Source organism: Lycium barbarum, chromosome 10, assembly GCF_019175385.1.
Source record: "Lycium barbarum isolate Lr01 chromosome 10, ASM1917538v2, whole genome shotgun sequence".
NCBI lineage: Eukaryota > Viridiplantae > Streptophyta > Magnoliopsida > Solanales > Solanaceae > Lycium > Lycium barbarum.
Window position 1 is genome coordinate 49,081,746 of NC_083346.1, and position 12,709 is coordinate 49,094,454.

The following is a 12,709-nucleotide window of genomic DNA, read 5'->3' on the forward strand; positions in this document are numbered from 1 at the left end:
ATACTAGTAACATTCATTGATTTATTTATTTTTTGGCTTTCAAATTTATGATCACAGAAGAAAGCTTGAAAGAAACTGTGACCACACCTAATTCTATGTGTAATAGACTGAACTAATTTAAGACATTAACAGTCATGAGGTCATGGTTATACATATAAACCAAAAAATTTACCACTGCGAACATATGAGTTGTGCCATTAAATGGTTAACCAACCAGTTACTTAGGCCTACCGATCACCATGGAGTTGCTCCTTTGTAGATGACTCTGTTTTTATAGAGGCCTTCATGAGATGTTACGGTTGTACAATAATCTGGATATTGATCGGATCAATTGGTTAAGCATTTAATTTTTCGAATCTATGTTAAACTTATAAGGCTCCATTGCTTCTCCCTCAATGGCTACAAGTAAGAAACCATAGTTCTGAGTTTAACGTCATCAGCTCAACTCAGAAATTCTCAACTTCATCAGTCTATTAGAGTGGCAGATGGTTGTTGCTCAAAATTTCCTTCGAAGTACAATTTTAACCTGTGACCATTTACCTTAAACATATTTTCTCCATTGATCTGATGAATTTCAATTGCTCCGTATGGAGTAACATCTGTAACATTGTAAGGATCTGTCCACCTGGATTTCAATTTTCCTGGAAATAGCCTGAGTCTACTATTGTAGAGAAGTACTTGATCTCCAATTTTGAAACTTTTTTGTCGGATTAAATTGTCATGCCATTTTGTGGTTTTTTCTTTGAAATTTTGGCATTTTCATAGGCTTCCAATCTCAACTCTTCCAACTCAATAACCTGAAAAATCTATTTTTACCAGCAAAGTTCATTTCAGAATTTAGTGCTTTTAGTGCCCAATAAGCTTTGTTTTCTAATTCAATAGGAAGATGACAAGCCTTTCCAAAGACTAATTTGTATGGGGTAGTACCAATTGGCGTTTTAAATGCCGTTTGATATGCCCATAAAGCATCCTCTAATTTCAGAGCCCAGTTTTTTCTTGAGATTCCAACCATTTTTTCAAGTATTCTTTTTAATTCTCGGTTGGAAACCTCAACTTGCCCTTGAGTTTGAGCATGATATGGTGTTCCTGTTTTATGGGTTACACCATATTTTGACAGCAAAGCAGAAATTTGTCTATTCATGAAGTGAGTCCCTTGATCACTAATGATAACTCGTGGAGTACCGAATCTAGTAAAAATATTTTTTTTGAGAAGATCACACACGGTTCTAGCATAATTTTTCCTTATGGGAATGACTTCAACCCATCTTGAAACATAATTCACTGCCACAAGGATATATTCAAGAGAATGAGATGAGGAAAAATGACCCATAAAATCTATTCCCCAGACATCAAATATTTCACATACCTGGATTGATTATAATGGCATCTCATCTCTCTTAGTGATATTACCTATTCTTTGACACTTGTCATATCTTGTGACGTATGCACATACATCCTTGAAAAGCGTTAGCCAGAAAAATCCCACTTCCAAAACTTTAAGTTCGGTTGGCTGCATAATGTCCTCCGATTGCTCCACCATGACAGTGGTACAATATTTGGTTCCTTTGTTCTTCGGGTACACATATTCTAATGATATTATCTGCACAAAATCTAAACAAGGTTCATCCCATAGATAATATTTAGCATCGGATATAAGCTTTTTCCTTTGTTAGTAAGAGAGATCTTTAGGTGTCCACTTTCTAACCAAGTAATTTGCAATGTCTGCAAACCAGGATGGTTGAGTCACAATTGAATTGACAGAAAGAATACGTTCATCAAGAAACTCTTCTTTTATATCAAAAGACTCACGAGAGGGGTTCTCTAATCTAGACAAATGGCCAGCTACCTGATTCTCCATTCTTTTTTTTATCCTTTATCTCAATGTCAAACTCTTGAAGATATCCATCTTAACAATCTAGGTCAGGCATCTTTCTTTGTTAAGAGATATTTTAAAGCCGCATGATCAGTGAAAACAATAACCTTGGTACCTATTAGATAGGAACAAAATTTCTCAAATGCAAACACAACTGCTAGTAATTCTTTTTCAGTTGTGGTATAATTCAGCTGAGCCTCATTTAATGTTCTACTGCCGTAGTAAATGGGACAAATTTTTTTTTTATCTTTTCTTTGGCCTAAAACAGCTCCGACTGCTATATCACTAGCAACAAACATGACCTCAAAAGGTTGCCTCCAATCAGGGGATACGACTACAAGTGCAGTTGATAATTTCTCCTTAAGAGTTTCAAAAGCCTTCAAACAATCACCTGAAAAATTAAACTTAATATCTTTCATCAAGAGGTTAGTCAAAGATTTTGAAATCCTTGAAAAGTATTTTATGAATCTTTTATAAAAACCTGCATGACCGAGAAAACTCTTAATGCCTTTAATAGTTGTGGGAGGGGGTAATCCTGCTATAAGGTCAATTTTTGCCTTATCAACTTCTATCCCTTTAGCAGTGATTTTATGTCCTAAAACAAATCCCTCAGTAACCATAAAATGACATTTTCCCCAATTAAGAATTAAGTTTGTCTCTTCGCATCTTTTAAGAACTAGGGTCAAATGGTGAAGACAATCTTCAAATGTTTTTCAAAAAATTGTAAAATCATCCATAAAAATCTCCAAAAACTTTTCATTCATGTTCAAAAAAATTGCAGAGACGCAACGTTGAAATGTGGCAGGTGCATTGCACAAACCAAATGGCATTCTCCTGTAGGCATATGTTCCTAGGGACATGTGAAAGTTGTCTTATCCTGCTCTTCTGGTGCAATTGGTATCTGATTATAACCTGAATATCCATCAAGAAAACAATAAAACTTATATCCCGCTAATCTTTCCAACATTTGATCAATAAAAGGTAAAGGAAATGATCTTTTTCTGGTGGCATCATTGAGACGTCTGTAATCAATACAGACTCTCCATCCTGTAAAAGTTCTTGTAGGTATGAGTTCATTATTTTCATTTTTTATGATAGTCATACCTCATTTTTTCGGTATTACCTGAACAGGACTTACCCACGGACTGTCAGAAATGGGGTAAATGATACCTGCTGCTAGTAGTTTTATTATCTCATTTTTTATCACTTCTTGCATTGCAGGATTCAATCTCCTTTTAGGTTGGATTATTGGTTTGTAGCCATCTTCCCTGAGGATTTTGTGTGTGCAAATAGCTGGATTAATCCCTTTGATGTCTACCAGTCCACCCTAAGGCTCCTTTATGTGCTCGTAGTACTTCAATCAAACTATCTTCCTATTCTACAGTCAAAGAAGATGAAATGATTAATGCAAATAATTCTTGCTCAAGATAAACATACTTTAAATGAGACAGGAGAATTTTGAGTTCAATTTTTGGTTGAACTTCTTCTGGTTGCATCTCATCAACCATCGAATCTTTTTCCAATAACTCAGGTTCTTCTTTTATGTTGGGTCATCATTCTCCGTGGTGCCTGATGTGACCAAGCATCTTTCCATTGAGTCTAAAATTAATTGATCATTTTTGAATTCATCTGCAAGGTCACTAATCACGTCAATTGAAAAACACGAAGATGATGTCTCATCTCCTGAAAATCTTAGTATCTTTTGCATAAAAAAAATGAATCTACACTTAAAATTAATTGTCTTTCTTCGTCTACACTTAAAATTAATTGTCCTTGATGGACATCTATGATTGCTCTACCTGTAGCAAGAAATGGTCTACCCAAAGTTATTGGTTCATCAGGACATTCCTCCTTTTCAAGTACTATAAAACTACAGGGAAAATAAACTTATCTACTTTAACAAGAACATTCTCAATGATTCCCTTAGGCTTCTTAGTACTTTGATCTGCAAATTAAAGAGAAACAACTATATTTTTTATCTCACCAAGATCTAATTTTTTAAAAATAGAAAAAGGCATCAAATTTATTGAAGCTCCAGAATCACAAAGTGCTTTTTCAAAGTATACCCCTCCCAAAGTGCATGGAATTGTAAAACTACCTAGATCTCCGAGTTTTTGTGGTAGTTTGTTTTGAAGTATCACACTGCATTTCTCAGTAAGCATTACCACAGAAACTTCTTCTAATTTCTTTTTGTTTGATAAAATATCTTTTAAAAATTTGGCATATGAAGGCATTTGCAATAAAGCATCAGTAAAAGGAATATTAATGTGGATTTGTTTTAAAATCTCCAAATACTTTGCAAATTTATTATCGAGCTTCTCTCTTTTCAACTTTTGTGGAAAAGGAATTTTCACAGGGAAAGGAGTCAGTTTTTCAATATCTTCATTATTTTTCTTGACTTCTCTTTCTTCTGATGTTTCAGAAATTGTTTTAGCATTCTTACCCTTGTCTACCTGTTGTTCGAGCTGATTCTGGTCTTGTTTCTCTGTTTAAGGTTCATCAAGATTCTTACCTGATCATAAAGCAATGGCCTTGAGGTGCTCCTTTTGATTTTTCTCTGTATTACTTGGTAGGGGAACTTGAATCTTTTCTGACACAAGAGTTGCCAATTGACTTAACTGAATTTCCAAATTTTTTAGAGCCGAATTTTGACTATCCATTTTTTCATCAATGGCTTTAATATACTTGTACAATAGGTCATCGAGATTTGAATGGGCTTGTTGAGGCCTTTGCTGGTATGATTTTGTTTGTTGATATGGTCTAAAATTCGATGGCCCGCGATTTTGATTCTGGTATCCGGGTGAACCCTGTACCTATTGCTTTTGAAAGCTTTGGGAGTTTTCAGCACCATTTGGATTGCTCCATTGAAAGCCTGGATGTTTTTGCGCCAATGGACTACCAAAAGAGTATGGCTTGTATCCGAGGGCATTAACCTGCTCATCATTGTGATTGCTTGCTTGACATTTATGGTTTAGATGGTTTCCTCCACACATGTCACAAGCCTCAACTTGGCTTAACTGTTGTGTATTCACCTCGAAAGATTCAAATTTTTGTGCCGAAAAAATAATATGTTGTGTCATTGTATTTAAAGCATCTGCTTGATTTACAGTAGCAGCCTTCTTGATGACTACGCGGTCAGATGGCCATTGAATGGCATTTTAAGAGATTTCATTCATCATTTGTAGTGTTTCTTCTGTAGTTTTTCACATAATAGAACCTCCTGCAGCTGCATCTATCACATTTCTAGATGAAGGTTTTAGACCATGATAGAAGATATACAACTGCATATGTTTAGGAATATCGTGGTGCGGACATTTTTTAGCATTGATTTTAATCTTTCTCATGCTTGATAAACTGACTCAATGTCGGTCTGCAAGAAATCAGAAATATCTTATCTTAACATTGTGGTTTTAGCAGGAGAAAAATATTTATTTAAAAATTTCCGAGTCATCTGATCCCATGTGGTAATAGACCCTTGAGGCAAACTTCGCAACCAAGTCTTGGCATCTCCTTTTAAAGAGAAAGGAAATAGTCTCAACTTTATTGCTTCAGCAGGTACTCCATTATACTTAGCAGTTTCAACAAGTTCCAGAAAATCAATTAAATGACTGTGTGGATCTTCAGCTGGATCACCAGCGAAGATACAAGATTGTTGAATTGTTTGAATTAGGCCTGTCCTGATTTCAAAGTTGTCGGCTGCCACCGGAGGGTTCCTAACGCTGGATTCACAATTGAAGCGATCTGGTCCAGCATAATCCCTTAGGATTCTGTTTGCTGGTTTTGGCGCCACTTCATCAAACTAATCTTCTACATGGGTTAGTGGTGGGATCTCCGGTGCATTAACGTTATCTCCTAATTGGTGCACCATTTTGTGACAAGTTATGCTTTGAGACGATGTTTGTTCTTTCCTGCATAAACGATTTTTTTTTTCAATTTCAAGATTGTAACTGACCAACTCTTTTGTAGAAAAGCGGGTCATAAACTTCCTTAAAATTTTAGAATAAGAGAAATAATTCCTAAAGTAGTAATCACTACTAAAAAATTATCAAAAATCGACGGAAAAAACCGACGGCTCGCGTCAGTTTTTTCATTGAAACCGACTCATCACGGTCTGTCGGTTTTCATAGCGTCGCTTTCTGAAAACCGATGGACTGCGTCGGTGTTTTTGCTATTGACTGCGTCTCTTACGCGGTCCGTCGGTATTTTATCCAATTAAAAAAAAATTAAAAAACTGACGGACTGCGTCGATTTTTTTAATTTTTAAATCCTTTAATTTAAAAAGAAATAATTATTTAATTTTTTTTTAAAATAAAAAACCGACGCAGTCCGTCGATTTTCTGGAAATTTTACAGAATTAATTTCCAGAAAACCGACGGACTGTGTCTGTTTTCTGGAAAATTTCCTGCATGCAATTGCTGCATTTTCTGCAGCCACACCTGCACAAAACCAATACAAAAAGCAACAACAAAACCTGCTCAATACCAGCACTAAAATGCTCCAAATCAATTCTAAAAGAGCTACAACACATAAAATCATCCTAAGTAACAATCAAACACATCAAATACTATCTAAACACATCAAATACGATCTAAATAGACCTTCAAAGTTCAAAAATATTTAAATGTCCAACCAAAAGTACCATTAACTAGTTCTACATAGTTTTAACATAAGTCCATAAAGCATAAAACATAAGTCCATTATGAAATCCAAACTTAAATATAAGTCCCACGACTATATATATGAACCCTAATCACTTCCGGTTTCAAATACTTCTTACACTGGCAACGAGAACAAGCACACCTAATTACCCCTTTATTTTGAAAAGGGTGAAGTGACATTGCATGTGTGATAAACTTGTCAACAAATTCATCATGTACACCTACACGATCACTATTATTTATATTATACATCCACATACGATCCATCTACAAAAATATACCCACAAATTATTGAGGTTATAGAAATATATTTTAACTTAAGAATTCTAACTTAAGAAAACAAAATCCCAACCAATTCTTACTTTGAATTCTCAATAACAATTCTAACTTTAATAACTTATGAAAACACAATCCCAACCAATTCTAAACTTGAATTCTTAATAACAATTCTAACTTTAATAACTTATAGATTCTAACTTTAATATAACTTTTAAAAGCACAATCCCAACCAATTCTAACTACGAATTCTCAATAACAATTCTAACTTTAATAACTTATGGATTCTAACTTTAATTCTAAACATTGAAAAGTAAATCTAGTCAAATAAAGTTTACATTTTAGTTTAGAGGTTATAGAAATATTATGACTTAACAATTCTAACTTTGAAAAGCACAATCACAACCATCTCAATAACAATTCTAACTTTAATAACTTATGGATTCTAACTTTAATATAATTTGGAAAAGCACAATCCCAACCAATTCTAACTAAGCTAACACAAATACATTGACAATGAACATAAAAAATAGCACAATCTCAACCAAATATATATATATATATATATATATATATATATATATATATATATATATATATATATATATATATATATATAAGTAAACTAGTCAAACAAAGTTTACATTTTTTCACAAATTCAACATCAATAATTTTTAAAAGCACAATCCCAACCAATTCTAACTTTGAATTCTCAATAACAATTCTAACTTTAATAACTTATGAATTCTAACTTTAATATAACTTTGACAAGCTCAATCCCAACCAATTCTAACTTTGAAAAACACAATCAATTCTAACTTATAGATTCTAACTTTATTTCTAAAAATTGAAAAGTAAATCTAGCCAAATAAAATCTACATTTTAGTTTTGAGGTTGTAGACATATTATAACTTAACATTCTAACCTTGAAAAGCACAATCCCAACCAATTCTAACTTTGAATCCTCAATAACAATTCTGACTTTAATAACTTATGGATTCTAACTTTAATATAACTTTGAAAAGCACAATCCCAACCAATTCCAAAAATGAAAAGTAAATCTAGTCAAATAAAGTCTACACTTTAGTTTTGAGGTTATAGAAATACTATAACTTAACAATTCTAACTTTGAAAAACCCAATCTCAACCAATTGTAATTTTGAATGCTTAATAAAAATTCTACTAACTTATGGATTCTAACAAAAAGCACAATCCCAACAAAAGAAAAAAAAGAAAAAAAAGGTCAAATAAAGTATACATTTTTGAACGATTTCAACATCAATAATATTACAAACAATGATAACTAAGCTAACACAAATACATTGACAATGAAAATAAAATATAGCACAATCTCAAGCAAAAAAAAAAAAAAAAAAAAATGAAAAGTAAACTAGCCAAATAAAGTTTACATTTTTTCACAAATTCAACATTAATAACATTACAAATGATGTTTAACAAAGCTAAATAGACTAACATTAAGCCTAAAATCTATAAATAAAACTAAAATTAAAAGAATTTTAAAATCCCTAATTTAAAAGAAACTACCTCAAATTACAAGTTAAAAACAGGGCTAGGGTAGGTGTGGTTGGGTTGCGCAGGTGGCGGCGGCTAGCAGTAGGTGGCGGGCGTGGGCGTGGGCAGAGGAGGGTGGGCGGCGGGTTAGGGTTTTTTATTTTAGAGACAAGTGGGTATTTTTTTTTTGGGGGAAGATGGCAAATGATATGCCAAACCCGTTTCTATCATATTGTTAAAAAAAAAAAAAAAGACCGACGCGGTCCATCGGTTTTTTTAAAATGTTGACCAGCCTTTGACCAAAAAAAAAATAAATTAAAAACCAACGTAGTCCATCAGTTTCTTTAAAAAATATTCGTTTATTAATATTTTAAAAAACAAAATGAATTATAAATTATTTAATATATTTTTAAAAATAAAACCGACGTCGTCCGTCGGTTTTTAATTAATTAATTTAATTTTTTTTTAATAAAATCGACGTGGGACGTCGATTTTTGTAAAACTAATTGGCGTAAATATACTTTCAAAATTCTTCGGAAAAAACTGACGTTGTCCTTCGGTTTTTTAATTAAAAAAATAAAAATAAAATAGAAATACACAAACGTCGGTTTTTCAAAGCGACGCAGTCCGTCGAATTTTGGGAGTTTTTTAGTAGTGCATAGTATATATATGTATATATATATATATATAAACAGCAATAATTAAGAATAGTAAATAAGCAAACAAACAAAAAAAAGAAAATTTACTAGGATGATAAAAGTAGTTGGTAAGGGAAATAATAAGATACTATTACCCTTAGATAATAATAGTTACTATGTTAATACTAGTAAAAAAAAAAAACGTAACTAATGAGATAGTTACTGAATGTTCACTAAAAAAAATAAATATATCCCTTAGTTGTTTTTCGTTTAAGAACTAAAGGGAGAGAAAGAGGTAAGACTTATGTGTTATTAAAATAGTAACAATAGTAGTACTAAAAACAGAAATAACTATGATGATGATGATAATAATAATAATAATAATAATAATAATAATAATAATAATAATAATAATAATAATAATAAGAAGAAGAAGAAGAAGTAGTTCTCAAATTAGTAACAAAATATTTAATCTGAAGTAGATGTATGCCAATCCCCGGCAACGACGCCAATTTGACGAAGCTAATTTGTATAAGGTTTTATGCTTGTACTTTGCCAAATTCTAGTATAGTTTATGATATCATCCCAAAGAGATTGAAAAATCTATGCTACAGATTTGTAATATCTTTACTACTATTTGAGAGAATCAAACTGATGACAGGTGAGTTATTTTTTTTTTTTGAAATGAAAGTTACTTAGATTAAAAACAAACTACTTCCGGAAAAATTATATTTAGAAAGTGTGGGGAATCGTTGAATTCACTTGATATATTATTATTATAAAATCTCAATTTCTACGTGCATTTCTCTAAAGAATAAATGATTATTGCTAATACAATTATATTTTCACACTAAGAAATAAATAAATAATTAACACTACGTGAGGTTATGTTAATTAATTGGTTTAAAACTGGTGATGATTAAATTTAAATATTCACTTGCCTGAATTGTGCTAAAAATAGTAAAAACTTCGTGAGAATATTTTTACTTTGAACCAATAATCTTGTCTACAACAATTCCTCCGTGAGACTTAAAATCGAGGCAAGCAAGATTATGGGCTTGGAATAATATGTTACTAACAAAAATTACTATCACTCTACTATTTTATTCATCTGTTATATATATTAATTTTGCTCCATGAGAATTACAAAATTAATATAATGATAGCTTAGAAACAAAACATATAGACATGATAACAATGAATATAAAATCATCATTCCAACACATTATGAAATGTAGATGAAAAGTGCAGGTCAAGAATGTAAACAACCGGAATAGTAGTATAAAATGTATCAAGTTTCATCACTATCCCAACAAAAGGAAAAATTACTCCATGCTGGAGTTAATAGTGATAATGGAAATATTCATGTCCATTAAATAAGAAAATAGAAGAAAAAGTCAAGAAGAATAATTTTCCCTACTTAATTAAAATCAGGAGCTAGAGTAATTCCAGTCTTGAAAAATTATTTTGAATTGAAAAGAAAATTACTCTCTAGAATGATTCAAAAGCCAAGTTCGTTCCTTACCTCCAGAGTTTGACAACATTTTATAGCCATAAGTTGAATTGGTCGTAACCATTTTGCTTGTTGGTAATGGTTTTGGCATGACAACATGTTATGACTTCTTGTAACCATTTTGCTTGTTGGTAACAGTTTTGGCATGACAACATGTTATGAATTCTTGGTTTTGTTGTAGAATGACTTCCATATTCTTTCAATGACACTCTTGCTCCTTTTTTTTCCGCTTTGTTATGTTTTTCTGTGGTATCTTACTTGACCCTATATTAATTCATTCCTGCAATATTTTGTTAAAAATATGAAAAAATAATGATAATTTTAATGTTTTTGTAAAGATAATTTGTAGAAACTATACAATCTTGACTTATTCCATTCATTCACCAAGAGAGAATATATATAAGATACAATCTTGAACCCTAGTGAAACAAGGAAACTAAGATCCTAGTGAAACAAGGAAACTAACTAATATATGACAATTAGTGAAACAAGGAAACTAACTAATATATGGTAATTATCTCCCTACAAATATGCTACCAAATAATATCAAATAATATAAAGATATTATATCGCAATACCCCCCTCAAGTTGGAGCATGGGAATAAAAAAATGCCCAACTTGGAAAGCAAGAAGTCAAACTGAGTTTTGCCGAGAGCTTTGGTAAAAATGTGTGCCAATTGTGAATATGTTGAAACGTGTGACGGAGAAGTCAAACCTTCATTAATTGCATCACGAACAAAGTGACAATCTACCTCAATGTGCTTTGTTTGTTCATGGAAAACTGGATTTTTTGCGATGTGCAAAGCGGATTGAATATCACAAAACAATTTGATCGCCTTGGGATGTTGTATACCTAAACTCAACAACAGACCTCTCAGCCACTTCAACTCACAAGTGACCGCAGCCATGGACCTATATTCAGCCTCTGCAGAAGATCTAGAAACTGTGTGCTGCTTCTTTGTCTTCCAAGAGATGGGAGATTAACCTAGAAATACTATTCAACCTGTCAACGAACGACGAGTAAGCGGACAAGCCGCCCAATAAGAATCACACCATCCCTGCAAAGTCAACTCACTGTCGGCACGTAACAAAATACTCTGTCCTGGTGTGCCTTTCAAATAACGGACCACTCATAAGGCCGCTTCCCAATGTTCAATCCGGGGTTCTTGCATGAATTGAGACAAAATATGAACAGAATATGCCAAGTCCGGTCGAGTGACCCCCAAATAAATCAAACGTCCAACTAATCTACGGTAGACCTCCGGATCCGACAACAAATCTCCATTTGCAAGGCCAAGTTTATGATTTTGCTCAATAGGGAACCCACTTGGCTTTGCACCTAACAATCCTGCTTCAGAGATAATATCAAGAGTATACTTGCGTTGACACAAAAACAACCCTGATGAACTACGAGCTACTTCAATACCCAAAAAATATTTGAGAGACCTAAGGTCTTTCATTTTGAAACAATCACTCAAATAGGCTTTGAAAGTTGCAAGTGCAGCGGAATCATTCTCAGAAATAATAAGATCATCAACATAAACCAAGATATTAATCTGAATATTCCCTCTAGTAAATGTAAAAAGAGAATAATCAGAATAAGATTGAAGGAAACCGTCTCCTTTCAAAGCAGTCACCAATTTTGCAAACCAACATCTAGGGGCCTGTTTCAACCCATACAGCGATTTGCGCAAACGACACACCAACGTAGGATCTGGACTTTCAAACCCGGGAGGGAGCTTCATATACACCTCCTCATCAAGGTCACTATGTAAAAAGGCATTATGAACATCCATTTGGTGAAGTTTCCAATTTTTGGATGCTGCAATGGCTAGGAAGGCTCGAACAGTAGTCATCTTGGCGACCGGAGCAAAAGTTTCATTGTAGTCAATCCCCGCTTGTTGATGATTTCCCAACACAACCAAGCGCGATTTGAGCCGTTCCACATCTCCAGTTGACAAAAACTTGGTCTTGTACACCCACTGATTACCAAGTGCTTTCTTACCCGGAGGAAAATGTTCCAAAGTCCATGTACCATTGTCTTCCAATGCACGTATCTCTTCTTTCATTGAATGTCTCCAACCTTCGTGTTTCATGGATTCTTTGAAGGTCTTAGGATCCTTACCTGAAATAATAGCTGCAAGAAACTTACGATAATTTACAGAAAAATTGTCACAATTAATATAGTGTGCCAAAGGATAGGGAGTACCTGAGGATTGATTGTTAACAGGAGTTGTAG

The 12,709-nt window shown here is 33.1% G+C and overlaps 1 non-coding gene across 1 annotated transcript; it reads left to right on the forward strand.

The window, feature by feature from the left end:
• The first annotated feature begins 5,170 nt into the window (after positions 1-5,170).
• Positions 5,171-5,276, forward strand: LOC132616372 (small nucleolar RNA R71). The gene has a single exon (XR_009573157.1). It is a non-coding gene; the product is annotated as a small nucleolar RNA R71 (small nucleolar RNA).
• Positions 5,277-12,709: the final 7,433 nt, after the last annotated feature.